We start from the raw sequence: 17,322 nt of genomic DNA, 5'->3' as shown, positions 1-17,322 counted from the left end.
TAAAATGTTAAAATGACATTTCCCGGTGAATGCATTTGTCATAGTTGAAAGCAATACAAAAGTGCAAAAACGCATAAAAAATGCTACTTGTGAACATAGCCGAAGGTGTGGAGGAGTATTTTTGTTTTTGGTCATTTATTTTAACTTATACACAAGTCTTTTCCCTGGAAAGGATGTTCCTTAACATATTTCACAGGAAAAAAGTTTCACTTTCGTTTTTGAACGTTTTATTGTGAGCCCGTAAAAGTGGCTTAATACCTCTGACCACGTTGTTGACAGCAGTGACCTGGGGGTCAGAAATGCTTCCTGGGGCGATCCCCATGCTGTCCCCATGTCATTTGAGCACTGTCACTATCGTTTTGGGCACTTGTTAGGCTTTTAAAAGACTGCCGGGGGTGCCACCGCAAAAATGCTCGAGTCTCCCATAGACTAACATTAGGCTCGTTGCTCGGGTCGAGCACCTGAGTATCACGGCGAGCTCGGCCCGAGCTTCGAGCACCCGAGCATTTTAGTGCTCGCTCAACACTAGCAGTGATGTTTGAGAACGTCCCTGCAGAGCAGATTGGACTGTCCTGATGTTTATCATCTATGAGTGGTTAGGAAGTAGTTAAATTAAATACATGCAATATTCCCTACTTATTTTAATTTGTCCTATGTGATTGTGTAATTGCATTTCTTAGGCTTTACTTTAAAGAAGCCCCACCAGTTATTATTTTTTATTACCTAAACCTGTGTAAATGTTATTGTAGTATAAGTGTATTATGATATTCACCAATCCCTGTCTTCCACAGTTTTCATCTCCGTTCCAGTCCTCTTCTGAGTCATGTTCCAGGGTTCTTTCTACTCACAGGCTCACAGGGGACTCTATGTGTGAGCTGGAAGTGGCTTTTACAATGTAAGCCTATAGCATGTCAGAATGAGGCTCAATAGACTTACATTGTAAAACTGACTTTCGACTTACACAGAGAGTGCAGCGCAATTCCTGAGTGTCGGAATCGTCATCACGTGACTTGCTGGAAACCAGGGAAGATGGCAATCGGTCAGTATTCTAATATACCTACAGTATACTACATATACATTTACACTGGTTTAGGGAATAAAAAAATAACGAGAGTGATTCTTTAAGAAAGCACAGTAAAGTATTTGTTTAGTATTAATGAAATTAATGTTTTGTGCTATCATGTGAATGCTAACGACTGCAGTTTTTATTTATTTAGAAAATGAGCACCTATACATCTATTTTTAATGATACAATGTAAAGACAAGATATAAAGTGCTGCATTAACTAAAGCTGACTGGATGAATGTTAGACGCTTGATTAATGTAAATCAATATAGCATTATCAAGAGATCTTCTGCAACTGCAAATCTATTCAGGAGGTAACCTCTAGTATATTCACTGTACACTTCATACACAGTCTCAAATACAAACCCAGCAAATGCAATATGCCTGTTATTAATGTTTTATGATGTAAGACATAATGTGTCTTTTTAATAAACACAAAGGAAAAACCTCAGGCTTTTTAATAAGAATAACATAGCAGGGGAATTATTATTTCTTCTTTATCTAGATGACATGTAAGTTACTAATATCAACACAGATGTTTTTCCTTGTTATTCGTATGCTCTAGAATCTGTCATGTAGTTAATGTAAAGCTGTCCCTAATTGTCACAGTTGTATTTGAGAAACGCTGCACAAAAATATTTAACAAGGAATCTCACACAAACTATACAAATATGGTGTGCCACACAGTATTGAAAACATTCTAATCCTAATCCAGATGCAATAATGACGACATAGAGATTCATCTGCAAACAATCTTCAGAAACTTCAATAAGCATTTTTCATATGCAAAACAGCTAAAAGTAGTGTGTGTATTTCAAAAAGACCCATATCTGAAAAGCGCTATAGCTTAAAATTGACTTCACAACATGAATGATGCAAATATAGATATGATAACAAAACAATCACACTTGGGTGAAAGTGGCAATGATGATACTAAAACTGTATGGATTAGTACAAAGTGATATACAGGTGCTTCTCACAAAATTAGAATATCATCAAAAAGTTAATTTATTTCAGTTCTTCAATACAAAAAGTGAAACTCATATATTATGTAGAGTCATTACAAACAGAGTGATCTATTTCAAGTGTTTATTTCTGTTAGGCTATGTATCCACGATGCAGAAATGCTCCGTTTTTTTCCTGAGCGTTTCTGCATCTCCCTGGCAGAAAAAACGCATGCGGATTGTACATGCGTTTTTCCTGCCAGGAACAAGCGGATGTGAAGCGTTCTTCACATGCATTTCCGCATGCGGGTTGTCAAGCACTTTCCAAGCGATATTTGCATCACTTGGAAAGTGCTTGACAACTTGGTCGCACTATATAAATCCATGCAGCCGGCATAGATTTATACAGTGTGACTGAAAGAATGTTAAAAAATAAAAAATAAATATATACTTACCTTCTGATGGCCCCCGGAGTCTTTATTCGATGCGTCTCAGCTTGCCGGCAGCTCGCGGTACACTGAAAGGACCTGCCGACGTCAGCGGTCGCGTGACCCGTCACATGACTAAATGACGTCATGGCAGGTCCTTGAGTCCACCGCGATCTGCCGGCAAGCCAGGACGCATCGCTATGGAGACCGGGGGCCTTCAGAAGGTAAGTATAATATTTTTTTTTATTTTATTCTTTTTTTTTACAGGTTCTATGGTACCCAGGTCCAGAGGAAAGTCTCCTCTTCTCCAGACCCGGGTACCATCCGCACATTGAAACGCATGGAATGCGCATGTACAGATCCAGTGATGCGGATTCCATGCGTTCCAATGCAAGTCAATGGCGGCGAAAACGCAGCGCTTCCGCAAAATAATTGGTAGTGCTGCGTTTTTTTCCGCAATGATAATCCGCAGTGGAAATTTCCGCAGCATGTGCACAGCACATGCGGATTATCATTGGGAAACATGGCAGACCTTCTACCAAGCGTTTTTTAAGCGTTTCTACAGCGGAATTGCCGCTGTGGAAACTCTTAAAAAATTCATCGTGGGCACACAGCTTCAATGTTGATGATTATGGCTTACAGTCAAGTCAATGAAAACACAAAAGTCATTATCTCAGTAAATTAGAATACTTTATAACAGCATAAAAAATGTTTTTAAAATCCGAAATGTTGGCCTACTGAAATGTATGTTCAGTAAATGCACTCAATAATTGGTTGGGGTACTTTTGCATCAATTACTGCATCAATGCGGCGTGGCATGGAGGCAATCAGCCTGTGGCACTGCTGAGGTGTTATGGAAGCCCAGGTTGCTTTTATAGCAGCCTTCAGTTCATCGGCATTGCTGGGTCTGGTGTCTCTTATCTTCCTCTTGACAATACCCCATAGATTCTCTATGGGGTTAAGGTCAGATGAGTTTGCTGGCCAATCAAGCAGTGTGATACTGTTGTTTTAAAACCAGGTATTGGTACTTTTGACAGTGTGGACAGGTGCCAAGTCCTGCTGGAGAATGAAATTTCCATCTCCAAAAAGCTTGTCAGGAGAGGGAAACATGAAGTGCTCTAAAATTTCCTGGTAGACGGCTGCGCTGACTTTGGTCTTGATAAAACACAGTGGACCTACACTAGCAGACGACATGGCTCCCCAAACCATCACTGATTGTGGAAACTTCACACTAGACCTCAAGAAACTTGGATTGTGTGCTTCTCCACTCTTCCTCTAGACTCTGGGACCTTGATTTCTAAATGAAATGCAAAATCTACTTTCATCTGAAAACAGTGCAGGTTTTTTCTCCTTGGCCCACGTAAGAGGCTTCTGGCATTGTCTATTGGTCATGAGTTGCTTGACACAAGGAATGTGACACTTGTAGCCCATGTCCTGGATACATCTGTGTGTGGTGGCTCTTGAAGCAATGACTCCAGCAGCAGTCCACTCCTTGTGAATCTCCCCCAAATTTTTGAATGGGCTTTTCTTAACAATCCTTTCAAGGCTGCGGTTATCCCGGTTGCTTGTGCACCTTTTTCTACCACACTTTTTCCTTCCACTCAACTTTCCATTAATATGCTTGGATACAGCCAGCTTCTTTACAAATGACCTTTTGTGGCTTACCCTCCTTGTGGAGTGTGTCAGTGACTGCCTTCTGGACATCTGTCAAGTCAGCAGTCTTTCCCATGATTGTGGAGCCTACTGAAACAGACTAAGGGACCTTTTTAAACGCTTATGAAGCCTTTGCAGGTGTTTTTTGTTAATTATTCTAATTTACTGAGATAATGACGTATGTGCTTTCATTGGCAGTAAGCCTTAATCATCAACATTAACAGAAATAAACACTTGAAATAGGTCACTCTGTTTGTAATGACTCTATATAATATATGAGTTTCACTTTTTGTATTGAAGAACTGAAATAAATTAACTTTTTGGTGATATTCTAATTTTGTGAGAAGCACCTGTATACGAATATTAGAGATGAGCAGATTTGTCAATATTAAAATTTGCCAAATCACACATTTTCCTGTGAAACTTGATATACAGCAAATTTATTCTCCCATATGATAAGATATTAGTAAGATGCTAAAACAACGCGACCACACACACATACAATATGATGGACCTCACAGTCCTCCAACACACACAGCATGATGGACCCACATCCCCCATACAAAGCATAATGGACACCAAAACTCCCCACATACAGCAGAGTGGACCCCAAATATCACCATACAGTATAATGAACCCTGCAGTTCCCCACACAGCATAATGTAACCCACAAGCCCTCACACACAGTATGATAAGCCCTATAGACCTCTCCACCCATACACACACAACATGATGCCCCCACACAAATATTATGTACTCAGACAGTATGACAGCCCTCACGTAAGTACAATCCACCATAGTCTCCCCATGTAGTATTATGGGCCCCACAGTCCCCCACACAAATACTGACAAATAATTAAATAAAACCAAAAACTGCTTACCTAATTACGTTCCCTCTGATGCACTGCTACAGTCTGTGAGTAAAAGACTGGAAGAGGGAGCCGACGACTCTTTTTTCCACCAATGTATTGACCGTAACTGCATTCTTAGGGCTGGACAGGAGCAGCCAAATATCTAGATGCATCCTACTGCCTGAATTTTGTTCACTTCTGCCCCAGAGAATAAAAAACATAAGATGTAAAAAACAAAAGAAAACTTATGCTCACCTTACCACTCGTGTCTTTGACCCCTCTATTCTTCACCATCCCTGTCCAGTTCTCAAAGCATCATCTTCTAACCATCATTGAGAGTTGACTCACTGGGCCTCTTTATGCTAGGCTGGGACTTCCTGCTCTGATGAGGAAGTTTCTGCACAAGTCAGCATAAGGTCATGGCGTCATAATATGATGACACGTGCTGTGACCTTACTAATGGCAGTAACCAGAGCTAGCTCTGACTGCTACTGTAAACCCCTTAGGTTATGTTCACATAGAATTTTAGCAAATGTTAAGTGGCTCTGTCGGGGCTTACATCTGAAGCTGCAGACGGAGTTAAAGTGTGCTCTGTTGGACATAATATGGTCATAATAAGGTCATGTATGCCTATTAGAGGCGGGCACCAAGACATAGCCGAACATTTAAAGAAAAAAAAAACAACTTGTCCGGCACTATTTCCCATACTGCTAAAGCATCAGAGAGCGGGCTAATGTTATCTTGCGTGTCCGTGCCAGCCTCCCCATAATGCAGATATCATACCTTGTACAGTAGTGGTCACTCTTGGAGCACATATTTTCCTAAAAAAGTTCGCTGACTCCATATACAGAGCCCCTAAATGCCATAAGAGCATGGACCTTTTTTTTTCCTTTCTCCCTTGGTATGGTTTCAGTTGCAGAGCTCAAAGAGAAGGTGCGCATTCTGTCTCTGGAGGTGAATGACCTCTGCTGTGAGGTTCAGCATTAGCATCAGTGGCTACAGGTCACCAATGTGGGGGTCTCCGCAGGTAGGCCTGTCCATCCGTAACCCAAGGTTGCCCTCCCGGACAGATTTTCAGGAGGTAGGGACAAGTTTTTGTTTTCAAAAAGGCCTGCAAACTGTATTTTAAACTTCGTCCTTACTCCTCCAGAAATGAGGAGGTTGGAATTGTGATCTCTCTACTGCAGGGAGATCCTCAGTCATGGACGTTTTCTTTAACGCAGGACTCGGTTTGTCTCCAGTCTGCTGAGGGTTTTTTTGGGGCTCTGGCCATCATCTATGATGACCCTGACCGAGTCGCTTTGGCTGAGTCTAGGCTATGCCGCCTTCAGCAGGTAAATCGGTCAGTAGAGATGTACAGTTCTGAATTCCGTAGATGGGCAACGGATTCCAAATGGAATGAATCAGCCCTTAGAAGTCAATTTTGTGAGGGGCTTACTGAAAGGTTGAAAGATGCCTTGGCAGTATATGAAACCTCTCAGACCTTTGAGGCTGCCATCTCGTTGGCCATACGTCTTGATAGATGCCTCCAGGATAGATGGGTGAGAACACCTTCACAGGGGCCTTCTTGTCGGGGTTATGTACCTCTGCTGGGGGAGCGGTCTGGGGGTAAACCAGTACTGGGGGAGGTGGAGGAACCTATGCAGTTAGGGGGTGTCTCTGCATCATACATCTCCCTGGAGATTCACAAGAAAAAAGGCGTATTTTTTTTGTGGGAAGAAGGGATATTTTGTTGGGACCTATCCTTCAATTCCTAAACAAAAGGAGACTCAATTAACTCTTGATAGTCTGGAGTTGGATAAACAAGGGGTGCATTTGTTGCCAACATGCAGTTCTCACTTTGTCCTGACAGCAGAAGTGGTGCTAGAGAGCAAAACCGAGAAAATTTCTGTGTTTGTTGACAGTGGGGCCGGAGTCAGCATGGTTGATCCTGAGTTTGTGAAAACTCATGGTCTTGCTTGCTGTACTTTAGCAAAATCTATTTCCATCTTTGCCATAGACTTGGTGCCACTTGCACAGAAAGCATTTACTCAAATTGTACATAATGTAAAACTGAGGGTGGGGTCAGTTCATTGTGAAATAATCCCTTGCTTTGTCCTGGACAATCTTCCCACACCTATTGTTTTGGGTATTCCTTGGCTTGTTAAACATAATCCGTTGGTGGATTGGCAAACCGCGGAGATTATTGAATAAGGAGATTACCGCCATGTGAACTGTTTAGATATTTTCCATTCTACTGTCTCTATGGAAATATTACTGGATTTTCTGTCTGGTTTTAAGGACGTTTTTTCTGAGAGGTGGTGTCAGGATTTGCCTCCTCATCGTGCATATGATTGTCCTATTAACCTGACCCCCGGAGCTAAACTGCTGAAGTCCAGACTGCATAATCTTTCTGGCCCTGAGAGACAAGCCATGAAGTATTTCATTGCGGAAAGTCTGGAGAAGGGACATATCAGACCCTCATCTTCGCCCGTGGTGGCAGGGTTCTTCTTATTGTCCCTGTTTAGATTTCCGGGAATTAAATCAAATGGAAAACAGCGTTCAATACCCGGAAGGACATTTTGAGAGTCTTGTTATGCCTTTTGGTTTAACAAATGCACCTGCAGTATTCCAGCATTTCATAAATTATATTTTCCATCATTTTGCGGGTAGGTTTGTGGTGGTCTATCTGGACGATATTTTGGTTTACTCAACTGATTTTGAGACACATCGGGGGCATGTTAAGCAGGTGCTCAAGATATTAAGGAATAACGAACTTTATGCCAAACTGGAAAAATGTGTTTTCGCTATTCAGGAGGTGCAGTTTTTGGGGTACTTGCTGTGATCTTTGGGTTTTCGGATGGACCCAGAGAAGATCTGTGCAGTCCTTGATTGGGAACGTCCCGATAACCTGGAGGCTCTATAATGTTTTTTGGGCTTTACTAATTTTTACTGGAAATTCATTAAAAATTGCTCAGTAATTGTGAAACCCACTACTGACATGACTAAGAAGGGGTCTGATTTTTCCAAATGGTCGGATGTCTCCCTCCAGGTTTTTTCTTCCCTAAAGAATCTTTTTGCCACTGCACCTATACTCAGTCAACCTGATTGTCACGCTGTCTCTGTATACTGGAGGTAGGGGGCCAAAGCTGACCCTAAGCTGGGGCCCTGACTAATCCCTCAACCTGGAGGTACTGTTAAAGGTACAGAGGTCCAGGCCGCCAACGTAACCCCTACCTCCTGAGGATCCCTGCACCAAAGTAATCTAGTCCTGAGAAGGACCCCGATCACAACAAAAGGGGACAAGTAATAATATGCCCACACACAGTACTTAGACGAACGAGACAGTACAAGGGAAAAACCAAAACCACCTTGCATACAAAAACTACACAACTACAACAGAGGGAACACCAACGGGAAAGGAGATAAATGATAAAGCGAGGAAGGGAAAAAACTCTCCAAATACACTTATCTCTGAAACTCCAAAAACCACGATCCGCTCTGTTAGTCTGCATGAAATGCTTTCACCGACACTTCCCTAACAGACCAGCAGGCATTTGAAGGAGTCTCACTACAGCAGCATTGATTGCAGCTGGGCGAGGCTGGACCTCGTCTAGCACAGAGAGAGAGAGAATTAACTCCCTCACTGCTGAAAAACACAAAGCACCAAAAAGTCAGCTGCGAGAAGTCAGGCTGTGTAATCGTGGCGATCTTCATGGCGACACACCCGTGACAGTATCCCCCCTTCTACGAGGGGCCTCCGGACCCTCAGGGCCAGGTTTATCCGGGTGAGTCGTGTGGAAGGCCCGAACTAATCGGTCTGCGTTAATATCCGACGCAGGAACCCACATCCTCTCCTCAGGACCATACCCTTTCCAATGAACCAGGTACTGAAGGGACCGACGATTAAAGCGTGAATCGATGACCCTCGATACCTGGAACTCCAAGTTACCCTTGACCACCACTGGAGGGAGAGGTAAAGGTGACGGTACCACCGGCACCACATACCTCTTAAGCAACGATCTGTGGAACACGTTGTGAATTTTAAACGTAGGGGGGAGGTCAAGACGGAATGCCACCGGATTAATAATGGAACTGATTCTGTACGGCCCGATGAACCTGGGACCCAGTTTCCAGGAGGGAACCTTAAGTTTTATATCCGTGGTAGACAACCATACCCGATCATTCACACTTAGGTCCGGACCAGACACTCTCCTCCTATCAGCCATACGTTTGTATCGGTTCCCCATAGTATTCAGATTCTTCAGCACCCCTCTCCATACTGAAGCGAGTGATGAGGAAAATCGTTCCTCCTCAGGAACCCCCGAAGAGCCCCCCCTACTGAAAGAACAAAACTGGGGGTGAAAACCATATGCCCCAAAAAACGGGGACTTACCAGTGGACTCGCTCCGCCTATTATTAAGAGCAAACTCTGCCAGAGGTAAGAAAGAAGCCCAGTCCTCCTGGTTCTCTGACACAAAACACCGGAGATATGTCTCCAAGCTCTGGTTCATACGTTCCGTCTGACCATTGGTCTGAGGATGAAAAGCCGATGAGAACGACAAATGCATCCCTCGCCGTGCACAAAACGCCTTCCAGAACTTGGACACAAACTGAGACCCCCGATCAGACACCACCTCGGAGGGTACCCCGTGAAGCCTCACAATCTCCCCAATGAACACCTGCGCAAGAGTTTTAGCATTAGGGAGAGCCGGAAGAGCGATAAAATGTGCCATCTTGCTGAACCTGTCCACTACAACGAGTATGACCGTTTTACCCGAAAACGGAGGGAGGTCCGTAATAAAGTCCATAGACAGATGAGTCCAAGGACGCTCCGGGATCTTCAAAGGTAAGAGGGCCCCAGACGGACGGGTATGTGAGGTCTTAGAGCGCGCACAAACCCCACAGGACGCGACGAAAGTTACCACCTCCTTATGTAAGTTAGGCCACCAAAACCGATGCGAGAGGAGATCAACAGTTGCTCTACTCCCAGGGTGTCCTGCAAAAACTGAGTTATGGTGTGCCTCGATCACCTTTTGTCGCAACTGATCTGGAACAAACAGTCTCCCCGGAGGTCCAACAGGGGCGTCCCCCTGAGCCTCCAATACCTCCTCCTCCAGCTCAGAGCATACTGCCGAAACCACCACCCCCTCCTGAAGGATAGGAACCGGGTCGTCCGTATTCCCGGCCCCAGGGAAACTACGAGATAAGGCATCCGCCTTTACATTTTTTGACCCAGGACGATATGTAACGACAAAATTAAACCTGGTAAAAAACAATGACCACCTAGCTTGTCTGGGATTCAGACGTTTCTCGGACTCCAGATATAGCAGGTTCTTGTGATCGGTGATGACGGTGACCGGATGGACTGCCCCCTCCAAAAAATGGCGCCACTCCTCAAAAGCTAACTTAATGGCCAAGAGTTCCCTATTGCCGACATCGTAATTCCTCTCAGCGGACGACAATTTTTTAGAGAAGAAGGCGCACGGATGCCACTTACCAGGGGACGAACCTTGTGACAATACTGTACCCACCCCTACCTCGGAAGCATCTACCTCTACAATGAATGGCTGTGACGCATCAGGTTGAATGAGTATGGGTGCCGAGGCAAAACATTTTTTCAAGGAGGAGAATGCTTGACAAGCCTTGTCAGACCACCTAGAAAAATCCGTTCCCTTTTTAGTCATGTCTGTGAGAGGCTTAACCATGGACGAGAAATTACGAATGAACTTCCGGTAATAATTAGCAAACCCCAGGAAACGTTGTAGTGCCTTAAGATTCTCTGGCCGATCTCACTCAAGAACTGCCCACACTTTCCCAGGGTCCATACGAAAACCGGACGCTGAAACCAGGAAGCCTAAAAACTGGAGTTCCTGTACGGCGAACACACACTTTTCCCATTTGGCATACAGTTTATTATCCCGCAAGATCTGTAACACCTGCCTAACGTGCTCCTGATGAGACACCAGATCCGGCGAGTAAATTAAGATATCATCCAGATATATGACAACAAACTGTCCCACCAGGCGGCGAAAAATGTCATTAACAAAGTGTTGGAACACCGCCGGGGCATTAGTCAGACCGAATGGCATGACAAGGTTCTCATAATGCCCCTCCGGAGTGTTAAACGCCGTCTTCCACTCATCCCCCTCCTTCATCCTAATCAGATTGTACGCCTCCCTGAGATCCAACTTAGAGAACCATTTGGCGCCCACGATCAGATTAAAGAGATCGGGAATAAGTGGGAGCGGATACGGATCTCGGACCGTAATCCGATTAAGTTCACGGAAATCCAGGCAAGGGCGTAGGCCTCCATCTTTCTTCTTAACAAAGAAGAACCCCGCAGCCACCGGTGAAGATGAAGGTCTAATATGCCCCTTAGCCAGACTTTCTGAAATATAATCCTTCATGGCCTGCCTCTCAGGACCAGAAAGGTTATACAACCTAGCTTTAGGTAACTTGGCCTCAGGGAGCAGTTTTACAGAACAGTCATACTCGCGATGAGGAGGTAATTCCTGACACCCTTTCTCCGAGAATACATCCTCAAAGTCCGCCAGAAATGGAGGTAAGACCCAAGGAGTAACCGCACCGATGACCGTGTTCATGCAGTTTTTATTACAGAATTTACTCCATTGGCTTATCTCTCTGGTTTGCCAATTAATAACCGGGTTATGCTTAGTTAACCAAGGAAGGCCCAACACTATAGGAGTGGGAAGACCCTCCAACACGTAGCAAGACAACAGTTCTTTATGTATCGCCCCCACTTGAAGTTTTACGTCATGCACAGCTTGCAAAAAACTTCCCTGACCGAGAGGCCTGGCATCGATCGAGAATATGGGGATGGGTTTAGCCAACTCACTCAATCGCATACCTTGAACCCGGGCAAACCGAGCATCAACCAGATTAGCCCCGGCACCACTATCCAGAAGAACAGATATCCTCTCAGTTCTCGTACCCACCACCACCTCCGCCGGTACGAGAAACTGAGACGAACCTAGGGACGAAATACCTACTCCCAGATTGCCGTCCACCACACAACCTGGGATCAACAGTTTTCCGACGACTCTTCACTCTGCAAGGGACGGGATGGACACCCCCCAATAAAATGTCCCTTTCTCCCACAGAAGAAACACCTTCCTGTCTTATGGCGCACCACCGGTCCCCTCCCCCGAAATGATGTCCCTCCTAATTGCATAGGCTCCTCTGGACTGACCAGGGGAACCACCATATGAGGGGACCTTGTAGGAGGTGGAGTCATCACAGGGGGTAGAGTTATCCCGCACCTCTCCCGAAGCCGTCTGTCAACGCGAATAGCAAGGGCCATAGCGGCTTCCAGTGACGCGGGAGAGTCATACTGTGCCAACACATCCTGTAATTTGTCGGATAAACCTTGACAAAACTGGCTCCTAAGAGCCGGGTCATTCCACTGGGTGTCCGTGGCCCACCTACGGAACTCCGAACAGAATTCCTCCGCCGGACGATCTCCCTGCTGGATCCTACGTAACTTAGACTCAGCAAGGGAGATCCGATCTGGGTCATCATATACGAGTCCCAGAGCAGCGAAAAACCTATCCACTGACTGGAGAGCCGGGGAGCCCGGGGGAAGAGAGAACACCCAAGATTGTGGGTCCCCTTGTAGGAGCGAGATGACAATTCCCACCCTTTGTTCTTCACTCCCCGATGACCGAGGCCGCAGCCGAAAGTACAACTTGCATGCCTCCCGGAAAACAAAAAACTTGTCCCGCCCCCCAGTGAACCTGTCAGGGAGAGCTACTTTAGGTTCTGGTCCGGCTTGCTCCTGAGGATACAAAACCTTGGACCTAACGTCCGCCAGCTCCATGGACAAACTCTGCAACTGCCGAGCTAGACCGGCTACTGGATCCATGGTAGCTGGAGAAAAACTAAGTGGTCGGTGAAAATGTCACGCTGTCTCTGTATACTGGAGGTAGGGGGCCAAAGCTGACCCTAAGCTGGGGCCCTGACTAATCCCTCAACCTGGAGGTACTGTTAAAGGTACAGAGGTCCAGGCCGCCAACGTAACCCCTACCTCCTGAGGATCCCTGCACCAAAGTAATCTAGTCCTGAGAAGGACCCCGATCACAACAAAAGGGGACAAGTAATAATATGCCCACACACAGTACTTAGACGAACGAGACAGTACAAGGGAAAAACCAAAACCACCTTGCATACAAAAACTACACAACTACAACAGAGGGAACACCAACGGGAAAGGAGATAAATGATAAAGCGAGGAAGGGAAAAAACTCTCCAAATACACTTATCTCTGAAACTCCAAAAACCACGATCCGCTCTGTTAGTCTGCATGAAATGCTTTCACCGACACTTCCCTAACAGACCAGCAGGCATTTGAAGGAGTCTCACTACAGCAGCATTGATTGCAGCTGGGCGAGGCTGGACCTCGTCTAGCACAGAGAGAGAGAGAATTAACTCCCTCACTGCTGAAAAACACAAAGCACCAAAAAGTCAGCTGCGAGAAGTCAGGCTGTGTAATCGTGACGATCTTCGTGGCGACACACCCGTGACACTGATGTTTCCCAACCCTTTATTGTGGAGGTTGATGTGTCAGATGTCGGGGTTGGGGCTGTGTTGTCTCAGGGTCCGTCCCCTGGTAAATGGCATCCATGCGCCTTCTTTTCTAAAAAATTGTCTTCGGCTAAGATAAATTATGATGTGGGTAATAGGGAACTTTTGGTGATCAGATTGGCGTTCGAAGAATGGCAAAATTGGTTGGAGGGGGGCTGTCTATCCTATTACTGTTATTACTGACCATAAGAATCTATCATATCTCCAGTCAGATAAACGTCTCAACCCTAGGCAAGCCAGATGGTCCCTGTTTTTTACTAGGTTCAATTTTGTTGTCACTTTTCGTCCAGGGGACAATAATGTCAAGGCTGATGCTTTGTCCCTGGGCTTCCTTGGATGGTGCTGACCATGGTAACCCTGACCTGATATTACAGAAAGGGGTAGTCATTTTGGCACTTTATCCTGAACTAGAGGGTGAGGTGTTGAAGGCACAGGGGGACGCCCCTGCCTCCTGCCCTTCAGGAAAGATATTTGTACCATTTGATCTGCACCGCAAAGTAATTAAAGAACATCATAACTCTGTGCTTGCTGGGAATCCAGGAGGTAAGGTAACCGCGGACCACCTCTCTCGTCCTTTTTGGTGGCCGGGGTTGCATCGGGATGTGATTGAACACGTAGCTGCTTGTAGTATTTGCACGCTTTCTAAGGTTTTGCATACCCGTCCGTCTGGTACTCTTCTTCCGCTACCTATCCCTAGTAAACCATGGACACACTTTTCCATGGTTTTTATTACTGACCTACTGGTTTCTGCAGGCAAAACGGTGGTTTTGGTGGTAGTAAAATGCTTCACTTCGTCGCATTGCCTGCACTCCAAAATGCCAAGACGCTTGCTCATGCGTTCATAAATGAAATTTTGAAGCTTCAGAGGGGTTCCCTCCGATGTGGTGTCAGATCAGGGGACACAGTTTGTTTCCAAGTTATGGAAGGCATTCTGTTCTCGACTGGCAGTGCAGCTGTCCTATTCCTCAGCCTTCCACCCTCAGTCAAATGGTCAGACCGAGCATGTCCATCAGAACTTGGAGACCTACCTCAGGTGTTCATCTCCGAAAATCAGGAGGCTTGGACATCCTACTTGCCGCTGGCAGAATTTCCCATTAATAATCATCGGCAAGAATCCACTGGCAGGTCACCGTTCTTCGGCACATAGGGTTATCACTCACAGTTTGGTACCTTTAGTGGGGGAGGAGCTTCAGGAGTTCCTGAGGAGGAACGGTTTGCTTCGTCGCTCTCCTCGGTATGGCGGGGTGTTCTGAGTAATTTAATGATCATGACAGGTATAAACGTATGGCTGACAGAAAACGCTTGCCAGGTCCAGACCTGAATGTGAATGACTTTGTGTGGTTGCCTACCAGTAGTAATGTGCGAATATGTTCGAGATCCGATCTCCAAACTTAAGTTCGACACAAATGTGGCTCATTCGGATTCGTGATTGGAAAGACGAGCAAAATTTAGGTAACGTTTAAATTCAGGTAACGTTTGTCATTTTTTGGTGGGAGAACTTCAGCTGTTTTCAGAGTAAAAAAAAGTTTTTTTCTGTTGCTAGCCACAGTCCACCAAAGATTTTTTTTGTGTCACAGATGTGTTACACTCTGCTTTAAGCCACCTAGTGCTTTTAGTGGCGGTGAAATTCATCTGTTTTCAGAGTAAAAAAAATTGAATTTTTCTGTTGCTAGCCAGTGCCACAGTCCACCAAAGAATTTTTTTTGTGTGGCAAACGTCATACACTGTGCTATACCTCAGCTACTACGTTAGTGGGGGTGAACTTCAGCTGTTTTCAGAGTAAAAAGAAAGTTTTATTCTGTTGCTAGCCACAGTCCACCAAAGATTTTTTTGTGTTGCAGACGTGATACAGTCTGCTAAAATCCCTACTATTTTAATGGCGGTGAACCTCAGCTGTTTTCAAAGTACAAAAATTTTTTTTTGTCTTGGTAGGCAGAGTCCACAAATGATTTTTTTGTGTGGCAAACGTCATACACTCTCCTATATGTCAACTTCAGCTGTTTTTAGAGTAAAAAAATTGATTTTTTTCTGTTGCTAACCAGAGTCCAAAAATATTTTTTTCTGTCGCAAATGTGTTACACTCTGCTATAAGCCACCTAGTCCTTTTGGTGGCGGTGAAATTCATCTGTATTCAGAGCTTGTGCAGAGTCAAAAAATCTATTTTTTGCTGTTGCTAACATTATACAGCAGGCTAGATCTGAGTTTGAAATAGTTTGGAGAATATCTCCTATGTTATACAGGTATCATCCACAGTTAAAAAATACTTTGTTTGGTTCATAACGTTATACAGCAGGGACATCTCAGTTTGAAATAGTTTGGAGAATATCTCATATGTTACACAGGCTTCATCCACAGTAAAAAAAATACTTTGGTTCCTAACGTTATAGAGCAGGGACATCTCAGTTTGAAATAGTTTGGAGAATATCTCCCATGTTATACAGGCCTCATCCACAGTAAAAAAAAATACTTTGTTTGGTTCCTAACGTTATACAGCAGGGACATCTCAGTTTGAAATAGTTTGGAGAAAATCTTCTATGTTATACAGGCGTCATCCCCAGTAAAAAAATATTTTGTTCGATTCCTAACACTATACAGCAGGAACATTTCAGTTTGAAATAGTTTGGAGAATATCTCGTATGTTATACAGGCCTCATCCACAGTAAAAAAAATACTTTGTTTCGTTCCTAATGTTATACAGCAGGGGCATCTTAGTTTGAAATAGTTTGGAGAATATCTCCTATGTTATACAGGCCTCATCCCCAGTAAAAAAAAAATACTTTGTACGGTTCCTATTCCTAACACTATACAGCAGGAACATTTCAGTTTGAAATAGTTTGGAGAATATCTCCTATGTTATACAGGCCTCATCCACAGTAAAAAAAAATACTTTGTTCTGTTCCTAACGATATACAGCAGGGACATCTCAGTTTGAAATAGTTTGGAGAATATCTCCTATTTTATACAAGCCTCATTCATAGTAAAAAAAAATACTTTGGTTCCTAACGTTATACAGCAGTTACATCTCAGTTTGAAATAGTTTGGAGAATATCTCCTATGTTATACAGGCGTCATCCCGAGTAAAAAAAATACTTTGTTCGGTTTTTAACACTATACAGCAGGAACATCTTAGTTTGAAATAGTTTGGAGAAAATTTTCGATGTTATATAGGCGTCATCCACAGTAAAAAAAATACTTTGTTCGGTTAGTAACGTTATACAGAAAGCCATATCTTACCTTGTCATTTAGTGACGCTGAAATTCAGGTGTGTGCAAAGCTGTTGCAGAGGAAAAAATCTAATTTTGTTTTGCTAATAGTGTGCTCCTACAACAGTATCTGAGCAACATGAGTTGGAAAAAGAGAGGTCGTGGTGGAAGGGGGAATAGGTTTGGTGTTCAAGGTATGCGTGGGGTAGGTGGTAATGTTAGTGAAAGCACTAGTGAGCCAACACCGTCATGTCCTATCCAAAGACAACTGACAAGTTCTGTTACTGGATGGGCTACTCCACTCCCTTTCTTTGGCAGCCACACAGCAATAAGCCTTGTAGATAAGGACAAGAAAGAGCAGGTGCTCCAGTGGATGGCAAGCTTCAAGTGGCCTCTCCTCTTCTTCCTCCACCTCAACATCACACACAGTACAGTCCACAGAGGTGGCATCCCAATTACCCTTGCATCTCCCCATGTCACAACTGTCCAAGCGCCCATTCTATACCATGGGCATCAGAAGTGTAATCCAAACATCCACAGAGTCAAGAAGAGGAGGAAAGCATCTGCACCGATGCCCAAAATTTTTTTACGCTGG

Source organism: Phyllobates terribilis, unplaced genomic scaffold (assembly GCF_046119375.1).
Source record: "Phyllobates terribilis strain yellow unplaced genomic scaffold, ASM4611937v1 Scaffold_2__4_contigs__length_985480577, whole genome shotgun sequence".
NCBI classification, from domain to species: domain Eukaryota; kingdom Metazoa; phylum Chordata; class Amphibia; order Anura; family Dendrobatidae; genus Phyllobates; species Phyllobates terribilis.
Note: the sequence above shows the minus strand (reverse complement) of the source record.